The 14,518-nt window shown below is 40.9% G+C and overlaps 1 pseudogene; it reads right to left on the minus strand.

Annotated features, from left to right (window-relative positions):
* Nucleotides 1-384: 384 nt before the first annotated feature.
* On the minus strand, nucleotides 385-11,969 carry LOC119532703 (annotated as a pseudogene).
* Between the last annotated feature and the right edge of the window lie 2,549 nt (nucleotides 11,970-14,518).

Consider the following 14,518-nt stretch of genomic DNA (forward strand, 5'->3'; position numbering starts at 1 on the left):
CCATCAACCTGAAACCTTGTATCTATAAGATTTCATGTTGAAAAGCTAAAATATGCATTGATTAATCTGTCAGTCTCCAACAGTTTTTTTTTAGAAAAGTACCTACATTTGTCCTTATGGAGTCAAAATGTTACACCATCATTTGTTTAAAAAAAGAAAAGAAAAATTCACACTCACACCATGAAGTTACTAGGAAAATGTTCTTCAAAATAAACTATGTAAAGATGAAATAACTTCAAAGGTATGTAGGGTTTTGTTTTTTGTTTTTTTACAAATGTGTAAGAGAAATTCTAAGTAAAGGCTAAACTACTCCCTATCAATATCCTTTCAATTATAGTAGTTTTGCCTAGCAATACTTAGAGGAAGTTGGACACTTCAGTTTTCTCAGGAAGAGAAGGAAGGAAGAGGATCTTCTGATCTTCTGATTCAGATTCTTTTTGCCATTAATCTACATTCTTCAGGAACAGCTAAAGATGACAAATCTCCATTAAGTGTGTTTCCTGAACAGTGAACAGGTCTATATGGGACTTCAAGGGGAATATCATTACAGGAGTCTATCTGAACAGGTTCTTTGGTGTTGCTGGGATAATCTATGATGTGTGGATCCTGGTTCTCTTTTAGTGTGGCTACTCTCTTGAAGTGCAGGAACCAGAGTGGCTGACAGAATGCACTATGCAAAGAGGAGGCTTTGCATAGGGCAAAGGTGGCAAAGTTTGCAAAGGTGGCCCTAAGCGAAGAGGAGGCTTCATTTGTGTTCTCTACACTGGAAGATGAGTGGCTTCCATCATGGGGAAAATTCTTGCAAAAAATTGTATGAACTTGCTGCATTAGGAGGTCATAGCAGGGGCAGAGCTTAGACATTTTGGTTTTCAGAGAATCACTGACTTCACTTATTTCTTTTTCTTTTTTAGTCCTAGTATCAAACAGGCTTTGGAGCTCCTGACAGCAGCCAGCCACCTCTGTCTTTCCACTGCATTCACAGCTTTCATGTCAAAAATCTGCTCTCCTGGAATGATTAATTCCATTCTTGTGTTGTCTGCTGAATGGACTTGAATTTCACAAACTGCCATCTTTCTGCTTCCTTAGCTCCCTTTTCAAACATCCTTCTGTGAATCATAGTAGGACAGGATTCCAGTCTCTAAAACAAACCACTGAGGCTGCCCACCTGTGTCCACCTGTGCTCACTGTCCATGCTTCAGAGCCTGGCACCACACGCCCTCTTGACCTGGCTCCAGCTGTGGGGATGGGGAGGAAATGAGCCTAGGCCAGCCCTTCCAGGTCCTCCCTGTCCCTCCTTTGGCACCTCTGCCAGCAACAAGCCATCCTCAGCCCATATGCTGCCAGGATGTGGAACCCCTAGTATCTGGGCTGGTGGGCACCTCATGTGTCTCTAGGGCTGCTTGGGGTGGGCTTAGGCATTTCCCCATGAGCTGCAGTGGCAGCAGTGGTGACTTCAGTGCAGCCAAAGCCTGCCTCCAGTCCTTGTGTGTGGCCCCAGTGTTTCCTCTTCATCATCAGCCAGCAATACTGTAGTTTCAACTCTATAAGTTAACTTGAGACTTTATTTGTATCATACACGTCTCTACATAACATGCCCAATCTTTCCTCTTCCTTCTTTTAACCTTTGGATTATAGTTATACTATGGTTAAAATAGCCACTAATTCTATCATCTGTGGATTTCTGAGCCTATTTCTATTGATTGCTTTTTCTCATTATGAATTACACATCATTGTTTCCTTGTCTGTTTGGTAATATTTTAGTAGGTGTCAGATATTGTGAATATCATCTTGCTGGGAGTGGTTATTTTTGTATTACTTTGTAATCTCTTATAGGCCAGGGAAGGTCTGGGCCCCTGGGCCTTTCTTTTGTCTAGAAGATTCATTCCTAGTTTCCACTTTCTTTTCCTCCCTTCTCTCCTTCATTCTTTCCTTTGACATTACTGTCTCAAAACAGCAATTCCAACTCTAAGTCCATTTGATTGGGCATCTCACTGCAGCTCCCAAATTTAATTTTCAGGTTTCTGTCTGTTCATTTACATAATATGGTGGATGTGAGCCACCTCTCCCCTCCATGACCCTCAATCCACTCTTCCTATTCTGTCCCTAGAATGATTAAATGATTTGGTCAATACAAATAATAAATGCAATTGAACTAATGATTGAAGCAATCTTTTGAAAACCACATAATATGAAAATGGTAAGTTTTAACCTAATCACTAGACCTGTTTGTGAAGTATGGCTGTTCCGAAATGGTCCTATAGAGGGTTTCCCAGTTGGATTTTCCTAACATCTCTAACATTCTTATAAGTCAATGAAGTGTTTAGATCAGGATTCCTAAACTCAAATGCTTGCTAAGAGCCAAGCAGGAAGCACACATCACAAGGAGAGGATCAAGTACAAGAGAAAGGAGGCCCTAAGGAAGCAGAATTGACTGAGGGCCATCCAGTTGATGCTAATTGATATCATTTTATTTCTGCAAGGTGGCAATGCTAGTTGATCAATTGGTAACAAAGTTGAAAATTTAAATGTCTATGTTTTCTCCAAATTTTAAAATGTTAGTAATTTAAAAATACAATAAAAACAAATTAAAGCTATTGGCATGTTAATTTGGCCTGTGGAATGGAGATTAACAATTGGTAGTTTAAGGGAGATATTTATTTTAGAATTGACTACTTCCAGAATTTACTGGTCAGTGGCATGTTGGAAGATTACTGTGGCATGATGCAGCCCCTCATGCTCCAGAGAAGAACCTCCAGCCATTGTGGTAGCTCAGTCTCATTGAAATATCCCATCTTCTGCTCCCCACCATAAATATTTTAGTTAGCTATTTTTGCAAGCAATTAATGCAGGATTTTTCAGCCTGTGGCTTTTGCTGCTCCTCCTCACTAGACATGCCTGGTTAGCTTTTAGACACACCAAAGGCCAGTCCCACTCCAGGTCTATTAAATTAGAATTGAGGGGAATCCCTTTCCAGATCGTCAACTTCCACATATACTGCACTGAGAAAAGGCCAGTAGTGGGACTCTTGATGGGTGAAGGCTGAATCTTTCTAGGTTAGATGGCCCAGTGTGTAAAATCCTCTGAGGGCACCAGACAATGGGAGAATTTGAAATATTGGTGAGAATACAAGTGCTTCTAATGACGGTAATAAGTCTTTGAATTTTTCACATACAACTCAGGAGGTGTCCAAAGAAGTGAATGAAGCCACTTTTAACAAAGCTCTCTCCATTCCTATTGAATTATTTATCATACATTTTCATTGTTATCACCTAGAAAAATTAAAAATAGAAATAGGGTCATTACTGGACCCTGTCTCACTCTAGAGTATTTATTCTCATTTGGGACAGTTTTGCCCCTTAGGAGATATTTGGCAATGATTGGAGACACTTTTGATTGTCACAACTGAGGGATGCTACTGGCATTTATTGTATACAAGCCCTGGATACATCATTCAACACACAAGACAGCCACCAAAAAGAAGGAATTATCTGACCCAAGATATCAATAGTTCCAAAGTTGAGAAAACTTGGTCAATTTCTGATGTTTAATATCATGTGTCAACCCACAACTTGGCTAGGTTATGGTGTCCAGGTGTTTGTTAAAGCAAACAGTGGTCTGATGGTTATTGTGCAGGTGTTTCACAGATGGATTTAAATCCTTAGTCAGTTGACTGCATTTATGGCTGATGGCATCTACAGCTGATTGCCTCTATTAGCAATGGGGAGACAGCCTTCAGCAATGAGAGGAGTCTCCTCATCCTATCAGTTAAAGGCCTGAAAGTGACAACAGAGGATTTCAGCAACCAGAATGGAGACTATTTCTACTTCAAACAGCCCACTTCTCCTGGAGAAGTCAATGTCACCTTTTTGGAATTCCCAAATTGCAGCCAGCCCTACAGAATTTGACTGGCCAATCTCCATGGTTGCATGAGCCAGTTCCTGTATGCATTTAGATAGATAGATAGATAGATAGATAGATAGATAGATAGATAGATAGATAGATAGATCGATCTATATCTATAACTCTATCTATATCTATATCTCTATATATTTCCCTATATATCTATATCTATCTATATCTCTATCTATATATCTATCTCTATCTATCTCTATCTCTATCTCTATCTCTATCTATATCTATATCTATATCTCTATCTATATATATATATCCTGTTTCAGTTCTGTTTCTCCAGAGAGCCATTATTTAAAAAATCATAGTTCCACACTTTGTATGACTTCCTTAGTAACCTCGTCCTAGGAAGAAGATAGCATTTCTGACAATAGTGCTTAGACAATTGTCTGATGAACTTTAACTGAATTGTGATTTATTTCTGAAATTAGGAACTTCTTCCTGTGGATGATTCTCAGTAGAATTACTGACATCTCCTTTTATTTTCCTTTTTTTCATTTAGTGAAATGATTACTAAATTTTCTATTTTCCTACAACATGTCCCTACCAAGATTAAATCTTTGATTTGATTAGGCTAGATTTTGGCTGGCTCTGCCTTTCTCCCAGCAGCAATTTTATAATAAAACTAAGACAAGTTCTCATAACTGAATCATCTGAACTTGTTTTCTTTTTTGTCCTTTATACTGGTAAGAAGAACTCTATTTCTAATAAAATTTTTTCCTTTTTACATTTAAAAATTACATGTAAAAACTTGCAACATATTTTTTTGCTTTATCAATTCTATACTTATTAATAATTTTAGTGATAATAAAAACATTTGAGCATATGCTCCCAGGAAATTATTTTTAAAACTTCAATTTCAATGAGAAGGTAATTAAGATTTTCATGCATAAATTCCATTGCATTATTGGAAAAGTGCTGTGGGGGAATTATTCTATAAATAAGAGTTGATGGAATTAAAGCAACAGGATAAAAGTTTAATAAGAACTCATTGGTGTATTTGTTTTTTTAAAAAAGCATGATATTATCAACACCCCATGTTATTCATAGACTTTGGATACATTTAAAAGAGTGATGTTATTAGTTTTATTTATTTAGTATCCATTTTTAGAGCATACAAGAAATGACATATTTTCCAGGGTTTAAATTTAAAAATTTAAAAATGTTTGATGAACATAGTCATGCAAAAGTAATTTAGAAGAAAAGAAGGAAAAATGTGACCATCATATGTTGGATCATGTTTCTGGAAATTCTTCAAATATTAGAATGATTTCAGATATTTGTTAAACATACAGACCATAGGAAATGGACACCCAGGAAATTCAATGATTCAGAGGAATTCCATTATTCCTCCTCAGAGTTTCCAGGACCCCCATCCTCATTTCTAGGGGCTTGTGATGTCCTGCAATGTTGGGGGAGGTTGGGAGGTGCAAGCAAAGCCAGATGTCTGCATTTGTATTTCCCAGTTGTTACTGAACATTTGAGTCACTGATGTCCTGTTTCTTAAGCTTTGATGATTGAAACAAACTGCCTGTGAGTTTTGTGAAAGTGCCAATTCTGTTCCTGTAGTTCTCAGTTGGTCCTGGCAGTCTGGATTTCTGGCAAGCTCCCAGCTGATCCCATGTGAACCAAATTTTGAGCTTCAAGGACTAGGGAACCTGTAAAAATACTCATGTCCTGCTCACCCCCCATGCCAACTGAATCAGTCTCTACAGGGTTGAAGTCTGTGTTATTAAATATGCCAGATACTTCTGGGGGAGTTTCCAGATATTTCAGATGAGGACACAGGATGGAAAGCCAGTGCTGTAGGTGGGCACCATCTCTGCCTACATTCCCAAGTGAAACCCTCCTGCCAATGAAGCCCTTAGAATCATTCACAAAACCAAATTGATACCTTGCTCACCTCTGTGAGTAGCCAATGGGATGGTTCCCTCCAGGACAGTTAGGGGTTGTGCAGGTGATAGCTCAGCCCCCAGCTGATTCTTGACCAGAAACAAAGAGGCATAAGGCCCAACCCACTCTGCAGATGTTGGGAAGGTCTGCTAGGGCAAGTGGCTACTTACTCAAGGTAATTTCAGTGGAGAAGGAAAGGATACATTTCAGATGAGTTGAGAGGAAACAAATTTATCATAAAGAATATGGGACTATGGTCCATAAGGGAATATGAGCCAGAGGAGGACTAGGAAGGGGGAGTTAATCTCTTCACCTGCAGAAGACTCTGTAATATGAGCTGTGGCACAGGAGCTCCCTGGCACCAGGAAGAAGTGTCTAGTTTTGACCTCATCAACACCTGTAGCCAAAGGGGCTTCCTCCCCCATCCAACACAGGAAGCCCAGCTTAGGAAATTACTTGCTCTGACATCCTCCCATGGGTATCCCATAGCCAGGCAGAGCCCCTCTGAGTAGCAGTCAGTGAGACTACCACTGGACCTTCAAATTGTCTCTGGGATCCATGGTTGTAGTCAGAAGGTTACTGAGGTCTCCCTCCAAGTGACAGAGCCACCTTGTGAGGACCCTCCAACCCCATTCAAGCAACCCCAGCCAATATTTCTGAGGGGGTAACCTTATGAGAGACTCTGGAGCCATAACCACTCAGACAAACCACAGTAATCATGACATGATAAATACTTATTGTTGTTGCCACTAAGTTTTGGGGTAATTTTAAATGTAGCAATAGATAACTCATTGTATTAATTTCCTAGCTGCCTTAAGCAGATACTGTGAAATGGCTTGGCTTAAACAATGGGAATTTATTGTTTTATAGTTTGAAGCCAAGAAAATGTTCAAATCAAGGCATCAAGGTGATGCTTTCTTCCCAAAGATCAGATGTCAGTGATCTTTGGCTAGTTTGCCACGTGGCAAGGCACATGGTGATATCTGCTGTTCTCTCTACTGCTTTCTGGGTTTTGTTGCTTTCAGCTTCTTGCTTCTGTGCTTTCTCTCTGTTTTCATTTATTCCATTTATGAAGGACTCCAGGAAGAGCATTAAGACTTACCCTGAATGGGGTAGGTCATACTTTAACTGAAGTAGCCACATCACAAGACCCTACTTACAATGGGTTCACATCCACAGGAATGGAATAGATTTCAGAACATGTTTTTCTGGGTATATTAGGGTTCTCTAGGGAAACAGAATCAATGAGAGGGATCTCTGACCATCAGATTTGTAAAAGTGACTCACACAACTGGGTATGCATGAGTCCAAATTCTGTAGAGCAGTCAGCAAACTGTCAACTCCAGGGAAGATGTCTGATGGACTCATCAGGAAATGAACCTGCAACTTTGAAGAACTCAGGAAATGAACTGGGATCTTTGATGAATGTGTTCAATGAATTCCTCGCGAAATGAACCAGCAACTTTGACAAACTCCTCAGGAAACACCACTGGGCAGCCAAAGAAGTGAAGGTCCTCTATCTGTCCTGCTTATAAGTCTTCAACTGATTAATTGGATTAAATCCAGCCAATTGCATTCTCTCATTGTGGAAGTCATGCCCTTTGGTGAGTCATCAGTCACAGCTGCAGTCAATTGACTGTTGGTTTATTAACCAGCCACAAACATCCTCAAAGCAGTGGTTAGCCCAGTGTTTGCTTGACCAGACAGCTGGGTACTATCACCTGGCCAAGTTGACACATGAACCCAACAATCACAGTCCACCCCTTGTCAACTTGGCAGTTATACACATGACCTAAAACCATACTTTATCTCTCCAGATTAGGGTGCAAGTCCTTGGGTGACATTAGCTCTTAAAATGGATTTCCTTTAGCTTAAATACAGCAAAATGAACAGTATGGGTTATGCCATATGATAAAGGGATAACACAGAGAAGAAAGCAAAGATATTTGCTTTACAAATACAAACATAATCATAACATAACAAGGAGAAAAGATTCATGCCATCATAGTCCTCATTTCTGTAACTGGTCAGATGGCCGTAGTTCATATTTGTCACTACCTTCTTCCACTACCCACTCCATGTTCCCTTTACCCTCAGCAAGCATTTCAGCTGTCTGTGGTTCTTTGCCTGGTGGGGTGAACCAAACTTTCATTCCTGAAGTTTCTTGGCCATTGGTAGTCCTGCCTTGATTGGGTTATTGCAGTTTTCCATTGACTTTAATCACAGGTCATGGTAGTACTAAGAGATGCCCTAGGGGATTTCCTGTATTCCAGGAAAACTCTTTCCCCTTGATAGGATGAATCATTCAAGCCAGTACAGTAATCCTCTTCCTTGCCTGTTGATTCAGAAGCATAAGAAGACCAAAGTGGCCAGGTGGCAGTCTTAACTTCCAGTTCAATGGGATTATTGTTGTGTTTCCTGGTGGAAGCACTCCTCCTTTTGGAACCAAGACCTGTAGAACAGCAAAGCTTAAGCTTGCAGGGACAGGAAGCAAAAACTTACCCAGTGGATCACTAGGAGTGATAGTGAGTTGTGCTACTCCTGTTTCCACCCCTTGATACCTGGACCCATTAATCCTGGCTATGGGAGAAACAGCATCATAAAGTGGGTACTGATTCAGAGCATACACAGCCTCCTGGAGAACACTGCCCCAACCCTGCAAGGTATTGCCACCTAGTTGGTGCCATAATTGAGTCTTCAACAGGCCATTCCAACATTCTAATAACCCAACTGCCTCTGGATGATAGGGAACATGGAAAGACCACAGAATTCCATGAGCATGTGCCCAGTCCCTCAATTCATTTGCTGTGAAGTGGGTTCCTTGGTCTGAAGAAATGTTTTGTGGAACACCATGATGGTGGATAAGGCATTCTGTAAGTCCATGGATGGTAGTTTTGGCAGAAGCATGTCTTGCAGGGAAGGCAAACCCATATCCAGAGAATGTATCTATTCAAGTAAGAACAAATCACTGCCCCTTCCATGATGGAAGTGGTTCAATGTAATCAACTTGCCACCAGGTAGCAGGCTGATCACCTTGGGGTATGGCACCATATTGGGGACTGAGTGTGGGTCTCCCCTGCTGGCAGATTGGACACTCAGCAGTGGCTGTGGCCAGGTCAGCCTTGGTGAGTGGAAGTCCATGTTGCTGAACCCATGCATAACCTCCATCCCTACTGCCATGACCACTTTGTTCATGAGCCCATTAGACAATGAGAGGAGTTGCTGGGGAAAGAGACTGATTGGTATCAACCAAATGGGTTATTTTATCCACTTGGTTATTAAAATCTCCTTCTGCTGAAGTCATCCTCTGGTGAGCATTCACATGGGACACAAATATCTTCATGTTGTTTGCTTACGCAGAAAGATCTATCCACATACTCCTTCCCCAGATTTCTTTGTCACCACTCTTCCAATCAATGCCTTTAATTTAACAGCAGACACCCTGAGAGGTTGAGATTTTAGTTTATGTTGTAAATCTGCTACTCGCACAATGAGAGTCTGTGCCTGGTTTTCAGCAACTTCCAGTCTGCAGGCACAGAAAATAAGATTTACTTTCAGGGCACACATAGAAACCTTTACATCTATCATATGGCATTTAAGTTTTGAATTTGAAGCCTTTAGCTCATCTCTTTCTCTTACAATTTTATCCAAAGTATCTAAGAGCAGCCAGCCAACATCATTATACCTCTTAATACTGCAAAACTCTGTGAAGGTGTCCAAAACACTGTCACCCAGAGCCTTGCTTCATACTTGAGTATGATAAGGAGAATCAAACAGTGCTATTTTGTATATATCCTTTGCCAACTCATGCCACTGACTGTCAGTGCTGTCTTGATTATTGGAAATAGAGTCATTAGTGCCTTTGAATCTAATCAGAGTAGAAAACAAATTGTAAAAGCCCATTTTAAGATTCTGTTCTCAGAGCCACTCCAGGTACCAAGTTGTATTAGTTAGGGTTCTTTAGGGAAACAGAATCAATGAGAGGTGTCTCTGACTATCAGATTTGTAAAAGTGATTCACACATCTGGGTATGCACAAGTCTAAATTCTGTAGAGCAGTCAGCAAACTGTCAACTCCAAGGAAGATGTCCAATGAGCTCCTCAGGAAATGAATCGACAACTTTGAAGAACTCAGGAAATGAACTGGGATCTTCAATGAACATATTCGATGAATTCCTCAGGAAATGAACCAGCAACTTTGATGAACTCCTCAGGAAATGCTTCACTGGGCAGCTGAAGAAGAAGTGAAGGTCCTCTGTCTTGCTTATAAGTCTTCAACTGATTAATTGGATTACACCCAGCCAATTGCATTCTCTCATTGTGGAAGACACGCCCTTTGGTGGGTCATCAGTCACAGCTGCAGTCAATTGACTGATGATTTAATAAGCCAGCCTGTTGGTTTATTAACCAGCCACAAACATCATCACAGCAATGGTTAGGCCAGTGTTTGCTTGACCAGACAGCTGGGTCACCTGGCCAAGTTGACACATGAGCCTAACCATCACACTGGGGCACATACAGGTTCAAACCACAGCATAAACAAAGCTATGTTTTTTATATTTGTTACTTAATTACAGTATTACCATATAATTTTTTATCACATCAGTATACTTGTGAAGAAAACAAAATTCTAGTTATTAAACTGTTCTTTCCCTCACTGAATTAAGTTGGATGTAAGGAGAAAAGTTCCCATCAAAGTTTTTTCCATTTTATTAATTTGGTAAAATACACATAACTAAAAATATACCATTTTAATCATTGTTAAGTGTACAAAAATTCAGTGGCATTAATTACATTCACAATAATGTGTAATCCACACCAATATTTCCAGAACATATTGATTACTCAAAACAGAAACTCTGTACCCATTTTGCAATAAATTCCAATTTTCCCTTTCCCTCAGTAATTGATAACCTCTAATCTGCTGTCTCTATGAATATGCATATTATAGATATTTCACATAAGTGGATTCATAGAATACTTGTCCTTTTATGTCTGGCTTGTTTCACATAGCATGTTTTCAAGATATAGCCATGTTGTAGCATGTAATAGACTTCATTTTATGGATGGATAATACCCCATTTTATGGATATGCCACATTTTGTTTAGCCATTCACCTATTAATAGACACACATTATTTCCACCTTTTAGCTATTGGAATAATACTGCTACGAACATTAGTGTGCAAGTATCTGAGTCCCTGCTTTCAATTCTTTGGTTTATACCCAGGAGTGGAATTTCTGGGTCACATGGTATTCTGTTTAGCATTTTGAGGAACTGCCCAACTGTTTTCCACAGGAGCTACACCATTTTATATTCCCACCAGCAATGCAAAAGTGTTCAAATTTCTCTACATTTTCATCTACATTTTTTTAAATAAAACACACCTTATTAGGGCTGAAAGGGATATGCAAGTCCATTGGTTTGGATTTACAATTCTTTAAAGTGAAGTGGGGTCCCTTTCCCTTAATCCCCAAACATCTGCAAAGCAACAGTGTTGTGTAAACAGCATTAGGCCATGAGGAGGGGGGAGTGAGACTGGGCCTGTACCAGTTAAAGAAACCAAAACTTTACCATTTAGGGGAGGCAAAGCTGTGGCTGCACGCATCAGCCAAGCGTAACCCTTTTAACAATAACTGCTCCAGGTCCAAGTGAAACTTTTTGTAACCGTTTAATAATCAATAGCTGCTCCAGTCCCAAGTGAAACTCTTTGTGAAATTGTTTTTGTGAAATTGTTTTGTATGATCAATAACTGCTCCAATTCCAAGTGAAACTCTTTGTGTAATTGTTTTTTGTGATCAAGAGCTAAACTGCCAACTCAGCTTCTGTTAGAATAGCTTGCTTGCTTACATTTCTAGGATACAGTTTCTGTCTATATAAGGCACCAGCGCACACAGGTGGGGGCTGCTTGCTGAACTCCCTGCGTGGAGTGAGAGACAGCAGCCACCTGCTAGCTGGCTAATAAAAGGCTCTTTAAATTCTGTTTGGCTGTCTCGTACTTTAACTCGCGGGCACTGTAACAAAAGACTAATAATGTTGAGCAACTATTCATGTGCTTATGGACCATTTGTATATCTTCTTTGGAGAAATGTCTACTAAACCATGAGATTTTATGAAATATCCAAATAATTCCAGTAAACATCATTACCAGAATTTCATCTGTATCATTCAGCTTGAAAAGCTCCATAATATACATTATAGACTGGCCTAATTTTTCACTTACATGTCCAAACATCTGCTTTCATCATGATAAACCAGTTTCTCTTAAGAAAGCCAAATTTTTGGGCATCCATCTTGATCAACAGGAGTTTGGCTCCTTCCAGTAACTGATTATATTTTTTCTCTGAGAATGAAGTCAGGGATGAAGAGTTGAGTATATATTACACCCAATCTTCATGTCCCAATAAGAAGCAATGCTTTCTAATGCTGAATGCAGCTAAAGGGTTAAATGGAGACCACTTTCATCCAGCTGGGATCTGGGCAGCACTCTCCTTGGTATCTGAGAGAGCACTGAGTAGGATTATCTGGTAAGAGAATATTCAACCAGGATGGCCAAAATGTCTGAACACCTAGATGTACTGGTTTCTCTGAGACCCTTGAATCTGTCAAGTGGAAATACTAAGGTTCAAAGGAATTTATGTTCAATATATGGTACGTATTATTACACATTAAAATTTATGGAATAAAGAATCTGTAATCTCAGCTTTCTTCTAATGCCATGGGTCCTACTACATGTTTTCTTTTTCCCCAGAAGATACTGTAATTAGAAGGCCCAGGAAAATGAAATGTATGAGGAATCATCTCATGTGTGTGTTTCAGTCTATGAAACTCATAATCACAACCCATATTGTATCATCACCATGATCCATTCCCAATGCCCTTGTGTCCTCTCCAGTTCTGGGAAGAAGGTAACAATATTATCTTATGTCCTAAGAATCCCCAGCATCCTGCACAGAATCTGGCATTTGAAAAGGGTTAATAAACTTTTGAATAAATAAACCAGCACACTTTCAATCCCTGATTCATCTTTCTACTTTTATGGGCTATTATCCACCAAAAAGAAACCAAATTTGCAACAAGGGTTCCTCCTTAACAGCAGACTTGACAGAACAAACAATTATAGGTAAACCAGGCATCACACTTGTCCTGATTGATTTGGGGCCCTTTAAGGATTGTGTGGAAACAATCCCCTATTCCTCAACTGAAACACTAGTGGAGTTGACCTAAGAGGGAAAAGTAAATGGAGCTAATGCATCTTCACTCAGGGATAAAATGATAACACAGGTCCATCTTATCAAAGGAAGCTATACAGTTGGATAGGCTGTATACTAGAAAAAAGTTATGAAGTTGCTCATCAGGGACAGGAGAGTAGGGAACTGGCAGAGGCATGACAGATACAGCATCTGCCAGACCCTATCCTGGCTTATATGAAACCCAGCTCTGGCATGTTCAGGCCTCAGGCAGGGATCGAGTCTTACAGATACAATGTTAAACACTGTGGAGAGCTCAGGTCCAGGGTCTCAGTGGAATTAGTGTGAAGGGCCCCTGCAAAGGAAAATTTACTGCATTGCAGCTCACTATTTGCCACTGACTATGTTCTAGAACCCTGAGTATGTACCTTGTGTGCAATGGTCTACTTAATAACCACAGAAATAAATGAGGAGGTAAGAGAGCCTCAGGAAGAAGAAACAAACATGAAGGGATGAAGATGCTGTGAGCTTCTGGATCCAAATCTTATCTGAGTGCTATGAGCCTCGAAACATCATAGACATGTAGTGCCTTTTTTATTTACTCAGTTAACTGGAGACTAATGAGGTTTTCAAACTAGAAAAAAAGGTAAATATAGATTGGCAGATACCATATGGTTTACAGTGACATTTCCTTTACTTTTAACTGTTTCTTTATAAACACCCATGCAAGAATACCTCCCAGATGTATGCCTTAAACCCCACTCTCTCTCTAGAAGTCAGGTTCATATTTCTGACTCTATGGGACACATGCCTGTGAGCAGCCACCTTCCGGATTTGGCCTAGTAGACAAGCTGCAGCCTGCTCTTGAGTTCCCCCCGCCCATCGAGTGGTGCCAAGATGGCGCCCACATCCTGCTTCCGGCTTCTGATGTATGTAACCACCCGCTGTATTCACCAATCATGCTTGTGTGCGTGGCGTTAGCCCATTGGATACACGCAAGGTTTATAAGAAAGTTCCCGGGCAAAGCTCGGGGAGACAGCCCACAAGGAGCCGTACCTGACGGCCGCATCGAGGTTGTTCTCCCCCGAGGTGTCTCGCCCCGGGTGGAACCTGTAAAGATGATGATTGCCTAGTCCCATTAAAAGTTTATCTGCTTTACCACCGCGAGTCCTGAGTGATCACAAGTGCTCCGGGTACGTTGTCCGCACCCTCTCTCCCCTTATCTCTCTGGTCCCCATCGCCGGCCGACCGAGGACTCGAGGCGGGGCGGAGAAGCGCCGGACAAGTGGTGGCCCGTACGGGGAACTTCGAACCCGCAACCTCATTTGCGTTCCCCTCGCCCCGACGGAGACGTGCTCCCGGGATCCGTGGTTTGACCTCCGCGACTGATCACCGCGAGAAGGTAAGCACCCCCTTTCCATACGAGGACTAGGGCCCGTGGGCGTTCAGGTAGCCCCGGGGACTCGGAAGAGCTCTCCGAGTGATTACAAGACAGTGCCGGCTGCAAGCATGGGGCAGTCCGGGAGT

This window comes from Choloepus didactylus, chromosome 4 (genome assembly GCF_015220235.1).
Source record: "Choloepus didactylus isolate mChoDid1 chromosome 4, mChoDid1.pri, whole genome shotgun sequence".
Taxonomy (NCBI): domain Eukaryota; kingdom Metazoa; phylum Chordata; class Mammalia; order Pilosa; family Megalonychidae; genus Choloepus; species Choloepus didactylus.